We start from the raw sequence: 19114 nt of genomic DNA, 5'->3' as shown, positions 1-19114 counted from the left end.
TCAGCTAACCACAGTCCTCAGAGCTGGGCAGCTGGTCCTTTCTTGAAGGGGGATCTAGAAGTATATCTCCATGTCTTCCACAGAGATCTTTCATTGGCAGGAAAAGATCAAGAATTTGGTTTTAGACAAGAGGAGTCTAAGACAGTTAATTAGACTACTCATTCACTGAATATTTACTGTGCTGCCACAAAAGGCCATCCAAATAGAAATGTAGATAATCTGAGGCAGTCTAAATTTCATAAAAGATGTTTGGGCCAGAAACACTTTTTAAAAATTTTATTAGTATATGTTTGCAGTTCATGCAGTTTACCATCATCTTGGGGGATGGTTACATGTACATATTACAACTTGTTTTTTTTTAATCCCCTTCCCTTATTCTTCCTCTCCCCCTTATCCTCCCCTTATCCCCTTTTTTATACTTGTTGATATTATTTGTCTTAGATCATGTTATGCCGTATAGTGTTTACATTAATTGGGGCTACTAGTTTCCTGGACATTTCCTCTCATTTCCCCTTCCCCTCCTCCATCCCCCACCCTCGTTCCCTTGGACCACTTCCCTATTGCAAAACATCTGCCCCCATACCCCTTTTTATCCATCTTTTATCATTTTCTTTATTTGTACTTTTGCACCACAAATATTTGGTAATGATCACATGTGTGGTGTTTAAGGTCATGGACGGGCTAGAATCACCAAATGGGAGACAAGATGGTTCTTAACCTGGAGATACACCACTTCTCTAGGGATTATTTGCTTATTTTCTTCCTCCTCCTCCTCTTCCTCTTCTTCTTTCTTCCTTCCTCCTCCTCCTTCCTCCTCCTCCCCCTCCTCCTCCTCTTCTTCTACTTCTTCTTCTTCGTCATCTTCGTCTTCTTTCTTCTTCCTTCTTTCTTTCTTCCTCCTCCTCCTTCCTCCTCCTCTTCTTCTTCTTTTCTTTTTCTTTTTTTTTTTTGTACCAGGGATCGAACTCAGGGCCTTTGGCTTGCCAGGCAGGCGCTGCACTACTGAGCTACATCCCCAGCTCAAGGGATTATCTGGAGTCAATTTGGGTTGTCACACTGATTGTGGTTACAAAGAAGAAACTACTGGCATTTAGTGGGTAGGATATAGGAGGGTAAAACATCCTGCAATGTATGGAAAATCCTGCCCAATGAAGAAGTGTCTCTCACACACAAAAATATTAATAGTATCACTATGAAAACAATTGGTTGTAGACAGAGAAGAGGTGCCAGAATCAATTCTTGAAACTTCCATCTTTTAGAAGCTGGATGATGGAGACAAAGCTGACAAAAGAGACTAAAAAGGAGTAGTTAGAAAAGGAGAAAGAAAATTAAAAGAGAATGGTATCAGTTGTCAAGAGAAAAATGTTTTGAGGAGAGGTTGGTCAGCAGCAAACAATGCAGTTGAGTAAGATAAAAGAAAATTGTCCATTCAAAAGTGACTTCAGTAAGAGTAGTTTTAGAAACAGAAAAGTGGTGTTAGAAGCCAGACTGGCACAAAATAAGAGTAAAAATGCAAGTAGAAAAAATTTTCAACATATTTGAACAATAAGATCAACAATTTGAAGGGTGATTTGGGGGTCAAGGAAGAATTTTATTCCCAATGTTACATTAGGAAAGTTCTCAGCATACCAACAAGTTGAAAGAATTTTTTTTTTTGGTACCTAGGATTGAACTTGGGTCGTTGCACTTGCATAGCAGGCGGAGAAACTGCTGAGCAAAATCCCCGGCCCTGAAAGAATTTTTTTTAAAAATAAATTTTATTTTATCCCATTTCTCCCCTACCTCCCCCTTCCTTGTGTACAAAAGCTTTGTTTCCATTTTTTCCTTCTATTTTCACTAAGTTGAAAGAATTTTGCAGCAAAATAACTAAATTTTATAATTAGCATTGCTCTACTTGTTTTTTTTTTAAATCCTTGTTTCAAACTTTATTCCCAGGCTTCTTCATTAATTGCCTGCAAAGACTGAATTGTATGTAAGCAAAAACTGAAAAGAGCTGCAGTGTCCAAGAGGCTTGGGCTTAAAAACATTAGAGATCTAGATTTTATCAGATCCATAAACAAAAAACAATTTTAAAAAGTAGTCATAATATAAAATAGCAGCTCCCAGTAACTTCTTCCAAGTTACATCTTCTTCATAAGTTGACTCAATTCAGTTTGCCTCATTCTTAGAAGCCTCATCAAAATTCTCCACAAGATCTGGAACTTCATCATCATCCTCTCCAGTAGCAAGTGGTGCTTTTCCATCCACAGATTGTTTGGGCAGAGCTTCAGCCAGTCTCCTTAAACTAGTCAGACTGTCTGCACCGAGCTAGTTCAAGATGCTGGGTAGCCAAGCTCCTAGGGCAGAGAAGGTGAGCTGGACGGGCACCAGAAGCAACACCCCCCCCTCCATGGAAATGAGAAGACATGTAAACAAGCCTCAAAAACAAACTTCTGGATCACCTATAGCAACCCCAAAGGGAAACGAGATGGAACACTCTGATACTCAACTACCTAGACTCTCTGAACTGGCAACAAAAGAGGATCTGGGAAAAATGAAATCAGAAATAATTACTCAGATAACAGCAAAGATTGTGCTCATGGTGCAAGACAGGATTAATAAATCTAGAGAGGACACAGATAAAAAAATAGAGGATCTGAGGAACATGATGGAATCCCAACATAGGAAACAAATGGAATCCATAAAACAGATGCAAACAGATTTCCAAGAGATTAAAAACTCCATCGAAAGTCTGTGCAGCAGAATGAACCAATGTGAGGATAGAATTTCAGATATAGAAGAAAAGATTGCAATTAGTGACCAGGAAAAGGAAAATTGCTGTAAAATTGCAAAGGAACACGAGAAATCAATCCAGCAGCTCCTAGACGATGCAAAGAAGAGTAACATAAGACTGATTGGAGTCAATGAAGAAAGAAGAGAGAGTGCAGATGACATAAAAAAACTATTCACAGAAGTGATGGCAGAAAACTTCCCAAGGAGGGGAAAAGAACTTGACGTACAGATAAGTGAGGCATATAGGACTCCAGCTAGCCTTGATCAAAAAAAAAAACTACACATAGGCATATAATAGTTAGGATTCCGGAAATCCAACAGAAGAACAAAATTCTACAAGCAGTGAGAGAAAAGAAACAAATCACATACAAAGGAAAGCCCATCAGAATCACAGCAGACTTCTCAATGCAAACCCTCAAGGCAAGAAGAGCTTGGAGTGATGTATTTCAAGCCCTAAAGGAAAACAGCCTCCAACCCAGATTGATGTACCCTGCAAAACTATCTTTCAAAATTGATGGAGAAATAAGATACTTTCATGATAAAGAGCACCTCAGGAACTTCATGAATATCAAACCGGCACTCCAAAAAATTTTAGACAATACCCTAGGAAAAGACAATGAGGATCACAACCCCAGGAAACCCAGCAGAATGAATCCATTGGGCATGACAAATTAAACGCAAAGGAGGAGAATCCAACAAAAAGAAAAAGTCATGACAAGGCTTTTAAAACTTTTAACTTCATCTCCCTAATGAGTGTATAATTCAATCTTGTTATTGTACTGATTAGTATTTTTCTGATTCTAGAATTGCACACTATTCCTTGTGCTATACTGGCTATTTACCATCTTCTTATGTCTACATTTTAATTGGGTTGTCTATTAATGAGCTCTAAGAATTCTTTATATATTCTGCTCATAGGTTATATACATTGTAAATATGGTCTGTTTAAGGACTACTTTTCATTTTAATGATGTCATTTAAAGTTCTAAATTTTGATGGAATCTCATTTATCAATTTTTTTTCTTTTATACATCATGTCTTTTGTATCCTAGGTAGTTCTTGCCTACCCTGAATTCATAAATATTTTCCCTTATAATTTCTTCTTAAAGTTTTATACTTTTAGTCTTTCTTATTTAGGTTCATAGAGCCCTTCAAGTTATTTTCATGTATGGAAAAAAAGAGTTGAGGTTAATTTTTTACGTACGGATACTAGGTGTTCTAGTGCCGTTTGTTGAAGACACTATCTCTTCCTCGGTTCTTGAATCAAGTTTATATTCTATAAAATGCTAATGTTAAATAATCTTTCAAAACTCAGTGGACCATATACATGTGGTTCTATTTCTAGATTCTCTGTTTTATTCAAATGATCTATGTCTTTCCTTACACCAACACTGCCTTGATTACTGTAGCTTTAGAAGAAGTCTTAAAATTGGGTGCTAAATGTCTCACAACACTGTTTTTGTTTTTGTTTTTGGCTTTTCTGGGTCCTTTGTACTCCTACATAACTTTTAAATTTCAATATCCAGTTCTTCATTTATAGTAAGTATACACAGACCTGAATTTTTTATATATAGCTTGTGTTTTCTAATCCTGCTAAATTCAAATACAAGTTCTAGGGGCTCCTAGAGATTTCTTAGTATTTTCTCTGTAGATGATCATTTCATCTACATATAAATATTTTGCTTCTACCTTGCCAATCCTATCCTAGTTGTGTCATTTTATTGCCAGACTATTTTGGTTTAGACCTATGTTTCAAAGTCTAATGGACAGATGAAGAGTAAGCATATCTGCCCTTGTTCCCCACCTTAAGGAGAAAGCATTGTATCATCTCCATTCATAGAAGGAGTTTTTGTTGGAAGTATGGAGTACATGTCTTTGATCTGTTGAGAAGGTTCTATTCTACTTCTAGTCTCCTGATAGCTTTTACCATGAACAGCTGTAGAATTTAGTCCAATACTCTTTCTCCAACTAGTGACAGGATCATATGGCTTTTTCCTTTCCTCTGTTAAAATTATTGCTTTTGGGGGTGGATCTTTCAATGCTGAACCAACACTGCCATCCCTATAATAAAACTTTCTATATACTGCCAGATCTGACTTCTAAGAGTTCATTTTGTTAAACAAATTTCTATCTATGTTCATACTTTTTTCTTCTATTATCTTTATCCAGTTTTAGGATTAGCACAATGTTGATTTCCTAAAATGAGGGGAGAAGTGTTCCTTCTTTTTTTCTGCTTTAAATGTTTGATATGATTTATCAGTTAAAATGTTTATGAGCCTGCTGTTGTCATATAGGTAGGTTTTCAAGCTAGGAATATACTTTCTTTAATAGGTGCTATTCAAATTTTATATTTCCTCCAGAGTTACTTTCATTAATTTGTCTTCTAAGTTACTTCTTAGAAGTTGTCAAATTTATTTTTAAAAAGATTTTTGTAATATGCTTTCTATATCCTTTTAAATTCTGTAAAATCTGTGGTAATGTCTCCTAGATCTTAATATTGTAAATTTAAAAATGTATAACTGATATTGTGTAACAGGAAGAAAACGTCTAGAAGAGCAGGGGAATTGGGAGGGGTAAGGGAAGGGAAAAAAGGGAAAGGAAAAAATATGAAAAGAGGAAAAAATGGAAACAAGGTCTTTGCAAATAGGGAAGGGTGGAGGGGGTGAAGGGAGGGCAAGGGAAGGAGGAAAAAAATAAGAACCAAGAGACTCACGTAATGGTACAAGATCCCAATAATGAATGTAACTGTATTTTATACCTAAAATGTACCAATAAAGTTAATGGGGAAAAATAAAATAAAATAAAATAAAAAATAAAAATAGAAATGTATGGAAATATGGGGTTGAGGTTAATTTTTTATATACAGATACCAGGTGTTCTAGTGCCTTTTGATGAAAACACTATCTCTCCTTGGCTCTTGAATTGAGTTTATATTCTATAAAATGCTAATGTTAAACAATCTTTCAAAACTCAGTGGACCATATATGTGTGGTTCTATTTCTAGATTCTGTTTTATTCAAATGATCTATATGTCTTTCCTTACACCAACACTGCCTTGATTACTGTAGCTTTAGAAGAAGTCTTAAAATTAGGTATTAAACGTCTTCCAACATTGTTTTTTTATTTTAACTTTTCTAGGTCCTTTATACTCCTACATAACTTTTAAATTTCAATATCCAATTCTTCATTTATAGCAAGTATACACAGACCTGAATTTTTATACATAGCTTGTGTTTTCTAATCCTGCTAAATTCAAATACAAGTTCTAGGGGCTCCTAGAGATTTCTTAGTATTTTCTCTGTAGATAATCATTTCATCTACATATAAAGACTTTGGTTCTACTTTGCCAATCCTATCCTAGTTGTGTCATTTTATTGCCAGACTATTTTGGTGGGGCCTAGGTTTCAAAGTTTAATGGACAGATAAAGAGTAAGCATATCTGCCCTTGTTCCCCACCTTAAGGAGAAAGCATTGTATCTTCTCCATTCATATAAGGCGTTCTCGCTGGAAGTATGGAGTACATGTCTTTAATCTGTTGAGAAAGTTCTGTTCTACTTCTAGTCTCCTGATAGCTTTTACCATGAACAGCTGTAGAATTTAGTCCAATACTTTTTCTCCAACTAGTGACAAGATCATATGGCTTTTTCCTTTCCTCTGATAAAACGATGACTTTTGGGGGTGGATCTTCCAATGCTGAACTAACACTGCCATCCCTATAACAAAACCACTTTCTACATACTGCCAGATCTGATTTCTAAGAGTTTGTTTTGTTAAACAAATTTCTATCTATGTTCATACTTTTTTCTTCTATTATCTTTATCCAGTTTTAGGATTAGCACAATGTTGAGTTCCTAAAATGAGGGGAGAAATGTTCCTTCTTTTTTCTGCTTTAACTGTTTGATATAATTTATCAGTTAAAATGTTTATGAGCCTGCTGTTGTCATATAGGTAGGTTTTCAAGCTAGGAATATACTTTCTTTAATAGGTGCTATTCAAATTTTATATTTCCTCCAGAGTTAGTTTCATCAATTTGTCTTCCAAGGTCCTTCTTAGAAGTTGTCAAATTTATTTCAAAACAGATTTTTGAAATGTGCTTTCTATATCCTTTTAAATTCTATAAAATCTGTGGTAATGTCTCCTAGATCTTGATATTGTAATTTAAAAAATGTATAATTGATATTGTGTAACAGGAAGAAAAGGTCTAAAAGTGCAGGGGAAGTGGGAGGGGTAGGGGAAAGAAAAAATATGAGAAAAGGAAAAAAATGGAAACAAAGTCTTTGGAAATAGGGAAGGGAGGGCAGGGGAAGGGGAAAAATAAAAGAACCAAGATACTCATGTAATGGTACAAGATCCCAGTGATGTTTGTAACTGTATTTTATACCTAAAATGTACCAATAAACTAAATGGGGGGGGAAAAAAAAGATGCTGGGTAGCATTTCTGTCAGCTGTTTTGTCTCAGCATGGCCTGTAATGGTGAAAGTGTTTGCTGCCAGAGATGCCTGAACTTTTGGGTTGTTGAAGTGGATCACTGTTCCTTCGTTTGTAAACATATTCACCTCTTCAATACCAGAGATATTGTTTAGCCCTAACTTCTTTAATGAGAACTGAAGTTTTTTATAATCTGCTGTAGCTGGTCTGTGAACCACCTTCTTCTTCCTGCGAGCAGCTCCTTTCCCACCAATGCGCACTTGTGCCTGGAATTTGGCGAGTTTTTCCTGGTTCATGATAGTTTCTTTCATCTTGTCGGAGTGGTTATGGGGCAGTGCAGGGGACTAGGGCTGGCGCTCAGGGGGTCTTGGGCAGACCAGCTGAGAGTAGGTGCACACATGCGAGGACTCAAGATGGCCTGCTCTACTTGTTTTATCACATCTTTTTATTCATGAGAAAGGGATTTATAAAAGATGGAAGACATTTATTTCCTTTTTTATTTTGATAGTAGGGTGGAACCTAGGTACTTTTCACTGATGTACATTCCTAGTTCTTTTTTATTTTTTATTTTAAGATAGGGTCTCACTAAGTAACTAACTGCTCAGGCTGGGCTTGAACTTGTGATCCTTCTGTCTCAGCCTTCCAGAATGCTGGGATTATAGGCATATGTTAACACGCCCAGCTGGAAGACATTCCTTTAGCATGCTTGTATGCCTGGACAGTGATTCTATAACCAGGGAAAAATTAATCATAAAGGACAGAAAAGGAATAGTAAGATGAAGAAATAAAGTTCTTGAGAGTACTGTCTTTTGCCATTACAAAACAGGAAATGGATCACACAATCATGTGGCATTGTAGATTTTATACTGGGAAGATGTGGCAAGCATGGTGCTGCCGCCTAACTTACTGCTAGACCCTCTTCTTCCCTGTTCATACACCCCAAAATTCGGTGTGGGCGTAGCAATATGCCCAGACCCAGGGGATTAATCTTGATTGCTTCTGTGTAATCATGGCCACTGCATTACCCTTTACAGTGGTACCTTGGTTCACAAACTTAATTCTTTCCATGATTCTGGTTGCAAACTGAATTGGATGAGAAGCAAATCAAATTCAATGGTTAGATTCAATGGGGAAATTTGATTTGGTTCTTGCCCAACTTGCTTAGCGACCAGAATCATGTAAAGAATTAAGTTCACAAACCAAGGTACCACTGTACCAGACACTAACTTTGTTGTCATATCCTGTAGTAAAGACAATGGCCATATAACCTATTGCTAATCATTAGGAGGGTTGTTTGTGGGGCCCACACCGAGGTATGGGGGTTCTGTGAAGGTTTTTCCTTTATTGACAAAAGGAAAAGAAACTTTTCACATAAAAGTTCCTTTTGCTGCTTTCTCCTCAACCCCTATTTTTTCAAATGTGTTTTCTATTTTTAAAATGTGGTCATGATTCATGTCAGAAGATATGGTAGCTATCTTTTAACCCAAGGCAATAAACTTGAGGGAAGAAATTCAGAGCTGAAGAATGGAAATGGCTGTGATGATACTAAAAGCCAAATGAAGCCAACAATTACCTACCTCCAGATTTATTTTTATCATAGAAAAGTAAATGAAATGTATTGTAGCTTCTGGATTCAGGTTATATGTTACCTTAGCTGAATACAAATACAGAATATTAGACACATGGTAGTTATTCTTTTTTTCTGCTCACCATGTCTTCCTAGCTTGAATCTGGTTACAGATCCTATACTCAAGGCCACATCAGCTGTGATCTAGAGGCGACTGTATGAGTTACTGCACTATCCTCTCAATCAATTGTCTTTTTCTTTAAGTTAGCTGAAATTAGTTTCTGTTATTTTAAACTAGTGGTTCTCAAGTAGGGGAGATTTTACTCCTCCATGAACATCTGTCAACATTTACAGGTATTTTTGGTTGACACAGCTGGTGGTGGGTGTTAGTGCCATCTACAGTAGAACCTAAGGGTGCTGCTAGCATCTGAGAAAGCCCAGAACAATCTCCCACAACAAAGACTTATTGGCCCCAATTGTGAACAGTACTGCTATCGAAAACTCTGCTTTAAAAACAAGAGTGACTTAAATGAACATGGATGTTCTCAACAAAACTGACTTAGTCACCTGCTGAAAATAAGTGGGAAGAAAGATTGTAGGTTTGAGGAGTTGTGGGAAGTTCAATGAGGATATGTGAAAGGGAAGACAATAGAGACATATCAGAAGATTGCTGAGTACTGGTTAGGGCCTGTCTGAAGTTGGTGACCATGAATTAGAGATAAAGGTCTAGTGATTTTTCTCCTGCAATGTAGAACAGAATTGGTTTGTGTTGGGTTCATCCAAAGTTGAGTTATTGTCAGGTAAGAGTAACAGAGGGCAAGAAAGCCAGAGGAGTTAATTGTATGGGAGTAATTTTATTCATGAATCAAAGAAATTAAGCTAGATAATGAGGGGAAAAGTGACAGGGGTAATTGATAACAAAAAACCGAGGGGATCAAGTTGATCCAGGAGCACCCTAGAGCAATGGTGGCAAACTTACGACATGTGTGCCACAGCAGGCACGCAGAGCCATCTTTGTCGGAACGTGAGCCAAGTCACCCCAGCTAACGTTTGACAAATTATTAGTATGAATAAAATAGCAAAGATCACATTAATTGTGCAAAAGCCTGCCAAGTGCAAACTTTCACCTTTCAATAAAAAGCTGTTTGTATCATTGAAAACTCTGTTATTGTGTTTTTCTTTTAAGACAAAAGATGTTAATGTATGAGTTGTTTTTTCAAACTAAAACCTCAGAATTCAGGTTTAATTGCAGTATTGGTACTCTGTAATAAATAAGTGGGTTTTGGGTTGCATTTTCTGCACTTGGTCTGTAAACGGTTCGCCATCACTGCCCTAGAGCTAGTCAGAAACAGAATACCTTCTCAGAGTCCTACAAACTCAGCATTTGCACTTTAACAAGATCTTTAATAAGCTCTTCAAATGATTTGTATGTGTATTAAAGACTGAGAAGTATGGAGTAGAAGACTTGATGAAAATGAAGAATTTTTGCCCTGAGGATACTTAAAATAAAATTCCAGGCAAATTGTGTAGACCAGGGGTTATTAATTTTTTTCTGTAAAGGGCCAAGTAGTAAATAATTTTGGTTTTGAGTGCTATAGGGTCTTATGTGTAACAACTTAAGCTTGCTACTGTAGTACAAAAGTAGCCAGAGAGAATATGTAAACAATTACATAAGCTGTGCACCTGTTGAGTGTGGCTGTGTTCCAGTAAAACTACAAAAACAGGTAGTAGGTTGATTTGGACTCAGGGCCATAGTTTGCTGATCTCTGATCTAGACCTTAATAAAACTATAAGTCTTGGCTTCCATGTTAAGTTTTCTGGCTTCTGACTACTTACTGCCTTTTGAGAATAAGTACTCTTCCTCTTTCTTCCCTCTTCTAAATACAAAGAACTTGCCTTGTAATGAATTGGCCAGCTGATGCTCTGCGGGATTCTAGAAGAGGAATTGAGATGGGTTCAAACTGAAGCACTAAGAAGCAGAATCTTCTTAGCACATTTTAAAGCCTGGAAGTACCAAGGGATGGAACAAGGAGCAGGGTTTACATTTTTGGTTCCCTGGGTTTGTCCCCCCTCCTTTTTTTTTCTCCTGGACTCCAGCAAATTCATTTTGAGTTTCTCAACTGAGCTAAAGGAAATCAAAATATTCCTTGGAAATCTAGGAATTTTAAATCAAAGAATCAGTTGCTTAGACCAAGCAAGATCCCCTTGAAGCCAATAGCAGCAATAATCAGAGTTTCCAAGGTAACAAGGTGTAGGTAGGGTGATAAAGAAGGAAAATAAAATCTATTAAGCATCTTCTCTCTAGCATCTTACATACAGCATTTGAATCTTCACAGTAAGTCCAGTATTATGATCTCCAAGTTATGGGTGGAAATTTTTTTGTTTGATTTGAGACGAGGTCTTGCTATGTAGTTCAGGTCTTGAGTACACCTTATAGCCCAGGCTGGCCTCCAACTCACAGCGATCCTCCTGTTTCAGCCTCCCATGTGCTGGGATTACAGGCATGCACCACCATGCCCGGCTGGGAATATTTTAAAATCATTAATCTAACACTTTATGCTAGTTACCCTGTAACTGCTTTACAAATATAGAGACAACTGGGTGTGGTGATGTGCACCTGTAATCCTAGCACTCAGGAGGCTGAGGCAGGAGGATTGCCAGGAGTTCAAGGCCAGCCTGGGGTACAAGGTGAGTTCAAGGCCAGCTTGAATTGCATAGGGAGATCTTGTCTCAAAAAACCAAAAAAGCAAAACAAACAAACAAAATATAGACTCATGGAAACTTCAAAATCTCTATGCTGTGGGAATTGTTACTGCCTCCATTTTACAGATGGAACAGCAGTGCTATGGAGAGAGGTTAATTAGCTAATATGGGTGGAGATGGGCTTTTAATTCAGGCACCCTGACTTTCTTTTTTTTTCTTTTTTTGGTACCGGGGATTGAACTCGGGTCCTTGCGCTTGCGCAGCAGGCGGCAAAAACCACTGAGCTAAATCCCCGGCCCAACCCTGACTTTCTTGTTCATGTTACCTCTCAGTTCAAAAGTTCACTCATTTGATACTTGTTGAACAACTACTCTACTAGAATTCGCATCAGGGGTAGAGTTAGATAACTAAGTTAAGACCACATGTGTGATAAAGAGTAGAGCCAGGGTTGGGGCCCAATTCTGACTCCAAATCCTATGTTGTTTTCCTTGTACGATGATGTGACCATATTCTTCAGTCCTCCTCCTCATCAAGAGATTTCCATCAGTGCTAAAAGTCTAAGTTTGAGATTTTACTTATTAAGTTACTTTTCCTTCTCTCTCTTCTTCCTCCTTCCTCCCTTCTCTGTACTGGGGATTGAACCAGGGCATCACACTTGCTGGGTAAGCATCCTACCACTGAGCTACATCTCCAACCCTTTTTATTTTTGGAGATAGGGTCTCACTAAATTGCCCAGGCTGGTCTTGAACTTATGATCCTCTTGCCTCAGCCTCCCCTGTATATGAGTTTATAGGTGGGTGGCACCAGGTCTGGCTTAACACAGAACAATCGTTATTAATACAAGAATTGCTAGTCTCTGCTTCAATATGCACATGACCTTCTGAAACACTTTCCCCAACTCTCTCCTTCCCCACAGCTTCTTGCTGTTTAATCATTTTTAGCCTTGTTTTCATTGTCTCTGTTCCCTTTGCTGAGAATAATCCTACCCTACCATTTTAGTCACTAAGTTCATGTTCATATCCTTTTCCTTTCATTCTATCACTGGAATAAACCAATCTCTTTATTGGCCAGGTTTTGTTTATCTCCACTGGATTACTCTGAATAATCCAGATTACTCTTGGATCTTTCAAATTTATACCAAAAGGGCCTATACTAAATTTTAGTTCTTAATTTAGACACTTTGTATTTGTTTCTATGCTCCAGAATAGGTAATAAAAATGTGCAAGACAGTTCCTGCCTGTAGTGTATTTACTGTCTAGTACTTTTTACAGCCTTGGAATGTGGCATCATCTCCTGATCTGATCTTACCAATAGTTACTAATAATACCTATCCAATACTTAGGTAATATTTCCCATGTTTTTCAAGCTAAAATTTAGTGTCCCTACACCATAACCTCCCAAATAATCTTTCTTTCTCAAGTGACTTTACTCTTCATTCTATCTCAGTAGAATAAGAATATTTTCCTTACATTTGCTTCTGCCAATAGTGGTAGAGCCACAAAATTCTCAGGCTTTCATAAGAGGGAGACAGGTTGAGATCTTGATTTTTTATTTTTTAATGGACAGAGCTCCTTTTTTTCTGGAACTTCAAAAAAGGAGCTTAACCTTGACACTCTAGACTAAGTATGTGGATTAGAGGTGTTGGAGGCAAGATAACTTGAAGTCCACAGACATGAGTTATAGTCGTACTTTAGCCACTAAGCTGAGAGTGGTTAACATTTATTGAACATCTACAATGTGCCAGTTATTTTTCTATTAGTTTGCTATGCTGTAAGCATGAGGGTACTTGATTATCACAATTTTACAGACAAGGAAAAAAGCAGAGTGCTCAAATAACTTGCCTCAAATGGTGCTAGGGGCAAAGAGAGTTTCACAAGAGGTAGTCTAGCCCCACAGTGGTGCCTGCAGCCATGAACCTATATTAGGTCTTTTTTTTTTTTTTTGGTACTGGGGATCAAACTTGGGACCTTGTGCTTGGGAGGCAGGCGGCAGAACCACTTAGCTAAATCCCCAGCCCCTATATTATATCTTGATAACAGTAGCTTCCATTAGTCTTCGTCTATATCTGTAGATTTCCACTGTGGATTCAACCAACTGTGGATGGGAAATATTAGGGAAAAACATGTCTGTACTGAACATGTACACATTTTTTTCTTGTCATTCCCTAAACAGTATAACAACTACTTACATAGCATTTATATCATTTTAGATATAATAAATAATCAAGATGATTTGAAGTGTATGGGAGGTGCATAGGTTATATGGAAATGCTATGCTTCTTTATCCAAGGAGTTAAAGCATTCCTGGATTTTGGTATCCTAGATGTGTGTGTCCTGGAACCAAACCCCTGTGGATAACGAGGGACAACTGTACTAACATACTGTGCAACAGGTTCTAACTTTTGTTCTTATTTAATCACTAACACCCTTAGATTTATTTTTTTATCCTTTTTTTTTTTTACACCCTTAGATTTATAATACCCAACTTTTTCGGATGAAAAAACAGGGTCTCGGAAAGGTGCTAATATTAATTGAAAGATTCAAGCTTGGAAACCAGTTTGGAGGCTGGCTCCAAACGCTTCTCTAATCCTCCAGCCACGTACCACTTTGAGCCTCAGTTTCCCCGCCTTTGAAATAAGGAGTTGGGAGGTTATCTCAGGTCAATGAAGGTGGGGGTGTAGAAATATATTTGTAGATGGGTGTGAGATAAGGTAGGATGCTGCAGTCAAGGCACAGTGATCCAGGGCCCAGCATAAAAGAGATGAGTGAGATTACAAACACCAGGACCCCTTCTGAGGCCTGTGTGAGAAAGAGCCTGACAGCCCTCTCCGACCCTTAGGGCGACCAAGGCCATCCCTGGGGGTCCAACCGGGTCTCCAGACCGCACCTCACCCGCCCAAGTCCTGCTCCACAGGCTTCTCCAGTAAAGTTAGGGAAGGAAGAGGCGCGGCTTCCTCACCGCGTCGCAGAGCGCCACGTCCCTCTTGGCTAAGCCTCGCCTTGACTCCAGCTCTTAGGCTCTCCGCACCGCCCGCCTTCAGCGGCGCCCGCGCGACTTTGTACCCATCCCGACCAATCGGCGACCTCCGCGATTCCGAGCTGGACCAATCAGCGGCGGCTGGGAGGCGGGGGCTGTCGCCATGGCAGCGAGGAGGCGGAGGCGCGCTCAGTGGGCAGAGGTCCAAGGCAAAGCCTTGGGCAGCCGGCTGAGGAGTCAGATCTGTTCGCGGTAGGCATCCAGCAGGCGGAGGCTTGCGTGTCGAGACCCCACCAGGTGAGGCTGGTGGCCTAGAGGTGGGTGCGGATGGGTACAGCGGGAGGCTAGGGCGGGTGCTGCGATGAGACACAGGTCTTCTCGTGCTGCCAGGGAGGTGAGCATGGCGGGGGCTCAGTGGGCCCCGCGGGTGGAGGGGGCTCCCTGCTCCATCCCGAGGCTCGGGGTCCCCTCCTCCGCTCCACTCGCTGCGGGGCTTTCTTCAGAGTCTCTTGGCGAGAGCAGGCTGGGATAGATGCAGGAGCAAGACTGGGCTGGTCCACCCGGGTCCCGGTGGGTCAGGGGGCGAGGGAGGACCCCGCTGGTGGGGGGTTCTCGCCACCAATCGCAGCTGGTGCTCCCCACCTCTCCGCCGCGGGCGAGCTAGGCCTGGGAATCCTGCTCGCTGCCCATTCTGGGAAGCCAGCGGTCCCTGACACTTAGGAGAAAGTTCGTGCCTTTCTTGTACTATCTACTTCCCTCAAGTGACACATGAAGTGCGAGAGGAGCCCTTTCGGTTTTAGGGGGTCAGGAAGACGGTAGTTCCTGTTGCACCTGCTAAGTGTTAATTAACCCAGGGAGTAAATGTGGTTATTGTGGTTGGTGTCGGTAGCGGTTTTACGTGGCAATTATTTTACAACACGAGAGAGAAAGGGATGGAGGGGGAGACAATGAGAATGAACCTGAGATCTTAATTCCGCTTTTCTTGGAGACAGAACCTCTTGAAAATCTTCGTGACCATTAAATTTCTATGTTGGATAATGTACCTTTTATACAATTGAATTAGTAAACACTATCATCCAAATCTGTTATTAAGGTTCTGTTATATCCATGGATGAAGGTGAACATTAACCCATTTTTAAAACTTAGGTTAAAAAAAAAGGCAGGGGAGAGTAAATGCAAATATTGCTGATAGTTTTATTTGAAGGAAATTGTGGGCTTTTCCTGTAGCAACGTTTAAAAAACCGAGATTATTGCCTAAGGAATTGGCCGAAAGCAGTATGACTAGTGGTAGGGTAGATTTGTTTCAGATAACCTATTGCAGCCTTTTTTACTTATTTCAGTTTGTTTCTTAAGGTCTTCTCTGGTGGATTCTGTTAAATAATTGGACTCTGGAATATCCAGGTTCTTGTAATTTATTCCTCATAGAAATTCCCCGAGGATTCATTCTGATTTTTTTTCTTGGGTACCGGGCATCGAACTCAGGACCTTGTGCTTGTAAGGTAGGTGGGGGCACCATTGAGCTAAATCCTTGGCCCATGGATTCATCCTGATTTAATCTGAGTGTGAATCCTTGTTTTATAAAATCTGAGCAAGTTAAAGAAATATTGGATAAACAAATATTTCAACAAGTGCTCCACAGTTAATAGAGTAAAAGATTTAAATCACAGAAATTTAGAATTATAAGTGGAATCTCAAATAATATCACTGTTGTTATTAGGGTGAACTTTCTCATCTTGGTCTTCACACTCTCCATGGTCCCATCCAGCTTCTAAGGGTGAAGCCTCCTTTATGTATCCCTCCCTCCGCTCTCCTCAGGTACTTATTATTCATGTCATACTTTTTTTTTTGCATTTTGGATTGCATTTTTTGTGCTCTGAATTGAACCCAGGGCCTTCCTACTGAGCTACATGTCCACCCCTTTTTTATGTTTTTATTTTGAGACAGGGTCTTGCTAAATTGGTCATTTGGCCAGGCTGGTCTCAAACTTGTAATCCTCCTACCTGAGTCTCCCAGAGTGCTGGGATTACAGGCATCCACCACCAAGCTCAGTTCATATTATACATTTTATGTATCCTTTCAGCATGCCTTGTGCCAAGTTGATTTGTGATCTGTACATAATAATTGAAATGAAGTCACAATTGAAGCAAATAGGGTACTTTGCAAAAGCACTAATTATTAATTATGGGTACTAACTTAGAATATCAGTAATATGATCAACTCCAGTGTCTTTTTGTTTTAGGATATGTTGTATGTCTCTGAAAATATCCCAAACCAATTTTGTGTTACTTAGAATTATCTAAATCAAAATCACACTAGGCTGGGGATGTAGTTCAGTGGTTCCACCACTAGCCTTGCAAGCGCAAGGTCCGGAGTTCTCAATTCCCGATACCAAAAAAAAAAAAAAAAAAAAATCACATTTTATTCCCTAAGGACCTTTTTTGATAGCTGGGGTAGCAAAATGCACTTACTCAAAAGTGTTAGGTTGGGGCAGGGATTTAGCTCAGTGGTTCCGCCGCCTGCTTCACAAGCACAAGGTCCCAAGTTCAATCTCCAGTACAAAAAAAAAAATGTGTTAGGTAGCTGGAAGAATCAAGTATAGGATATTAAAATGTATTGAAAAAAATCTTTAAAATAGATAATTTTTAAGTGTCATGAATAATTGAGTTGACTATATTTGTTGTGATAGATAACTTTTTTCCCTACAACTAAAGGTCTAATAAGGGAAAATTGACTATTTTTATGTTTAATACATGAAACTAGCTTATAAACTTTAAAAAGCAGGATCCTAGTAACTTAATATAATTTATTCAAGGAAAAGATCTCAATCACTTCAATTTAAAAGTTTTTTAAAGCCCAATGTGGTGACAAGTATATTTAATTCGAATTTCAAGGCCGGATTCCAATCTTTGTTCTGGCAGTTGATCTTAGTGAAGTCAACTTCCTTGTGCTTTTATAACTTTTTATTAAAGTAAAGACTGAACTAGATTACCATTAAGATTCTAAAATCTGGGCTGGGAATTTAGCTCAGTGGTTTCGCCACCTGCTGTGCAAGCGCAAGGACCCGAGTTCCAGCCCTGGTACCAAAGGAAAAAAATAAGATTCTAAAATTCTCAAGCAACCTAAGGGAAACTGAGATATCAGCCCCATGCTTTTATTTTTGGCAGAGATTTTTTTGGACGTATTTTATATATGTAAATATTGAGGTCATTGTAATTTTAATAAACATATTTTTGAGTGGTGCATTTGAACAACAGTTTACGCTTTTCATACGTCTATTTACCAAGCATACTGGAAAAAAGGAAGCTATAATGGTTTCCTTGATTGCTGTCCCTTACTACTGATAGGAACATCAGAAACAAAGCTCTATAATGATGTCTTGATTAAGGAAGAGTTGAAGCCCAGATCAGCTGGTCATACACTTGCTGTTTTGTTTTAAACCTGACTTTTTCACCAACCCTCATTTTCAAAGAGCAAACCATCTGAGCACTGGATTAACTAGTTGCCCTTGTTACTGATGCAATCCAGAAACTCAGAAGCCGTTTATTTTTCCCTGCCCCACCCTTTTCACCCTATGACAGAAAGAAGAAGCAACCCAGGTTTCCTGGCTCAGGAGAGTGCCTTTGCGAAAAAACCCTGGGTCTCTTGTTTCAGCTCAGTGTTTTAACAGGTAGGAGGAAGAGATTGTGTTCTGTTCTTGTTGGATGTGTTCTTGACTTATAGCTGCAGTAGAGCTTTGGTTATAGCAACATTCAGAGAAAAGCTTTAATGTGGCCTTTCAAAAATAAATATTGTATGTAGACATTAATACTTGAGCATTTGCTATTTTCATATACCATATTAGTTGCTTTGTATTCATTCTTATTTTCATCTTGTCAACAAACTTATGAACAAGTATTAATTAAATTTTATAGGTAAGAGAATCAAGACTCAGAAAACCAAGTAGTGCAAGGCATGGTTTGGAGGCTGCTGCATGGGCAGGTGCTGACCAGGAGAGAGAGACAAAGGGTAGGAAAGACTATCTGAGCAAGAAAACCATGATATCAAAATGTACTACCTGGGGTGCTGGAGATTTAGCTCAGTGGTTCCGGCACCTGCCTCGTAAGCGCAAAGTCCCGAGTTCGATCCCCAGTACCCCAAAAAACCCCCCGAAACAAAATGTACTATCTGGGAAGCTGGATGTGGTGGCTTCTGCCTGTAATCCCAGCACTCAGGAGGCTGAGGCAGGAGGATTGCCATGAGTTCAAGGCCAGCATGGGATACGTAGTGAGTTCAAAGCCAGGCTGAACTACAAAGCAAGACCCTGTTTCAAGGAAAAAAAAAAAAAAAAAGAAAACCAAGTAGAATGCTGGGGATATAGCTCCAGTAACATGATAGACCACTTTATTAGCCCTGGGTTCCAGCCTGAGCACCTTAAAAACAAGGGAAAAAAGAAAGGAAAACAAATAGCTTGCCAATAAATGGAAGAAGTTAGGATTTGATTTACCATGGTCTATAAATAAAAGTTATGTACCTTTACAAGCTCCAACATTCATATGACCACTCTGCTGCATAGATGATTTTATATTAAATATAATATCTAAAAAATGAACAGCTGGGCATGATGAACTTTTATAACCTCAGCTACCGAGAAGGTTGAAGCTGGAGCATTACCAGTTTGAAACCAGCCCC

General features: G+C 39.1%; 1 protein-coding gene and 1 pseudogene across 11 annotated transcripts in view; one reads left to right on the top strand and one right to left on the bottom strand.

The window, feature by feature from the left end:
- Positions 1–1948: 1948 nt before the first annotated feature.
- On the bottom strand, positions 1949–7593 carry LOC147827978 (transcription factor BTF3-like; annotated as a pseudogene).
- Positions 7594–14592: 6999 nt separating this feature from the next.
- Nucb2 (nucleobindin 2) overlaps positions 14593–19114 on the top strand; it is a 36394-nt gene continuing 31872 nt past the window's right edge. For 2 of the 11 annotated variants that reach the window (XM_004851498.3, XM_021263860.2), the window contains exons 1-2: positions 14594–14743; positions 18025–18113. The gene's annotated coding sequence lies outside the window, so the exon portion shown is untranslated. Of the gene's footprint in view, positions 14764–16163; positions 16262–18024; positions 18114–18357; positions 18452–19114 lie in introns of all 11 variants that reach the window. The other 9 variants (XM_021263858.2, XM_021263857.2, XM_004851496.3 and 6 more) reach the window with 9 other exon arrangements.

Source organism: Heterocephalus glaber, unplaced genomic scaffold (genome assembly GCF_053883595.1).
Source record: "Heterocephalus glaber isolate CG9 unplaced genomic scaffold, H.glaber_assembly_v1.0 deba00001428, whole genome shotgun sequence".
NCBI lineage: Eukaryota > Metazoa > Chordata > Mammalia > Rodentia > Bathyergidae > Heterocephalus > Heterocephalus glaber.
This window is presented reverse-complemented; position numbering and strand designations above follow the sequence as displayed.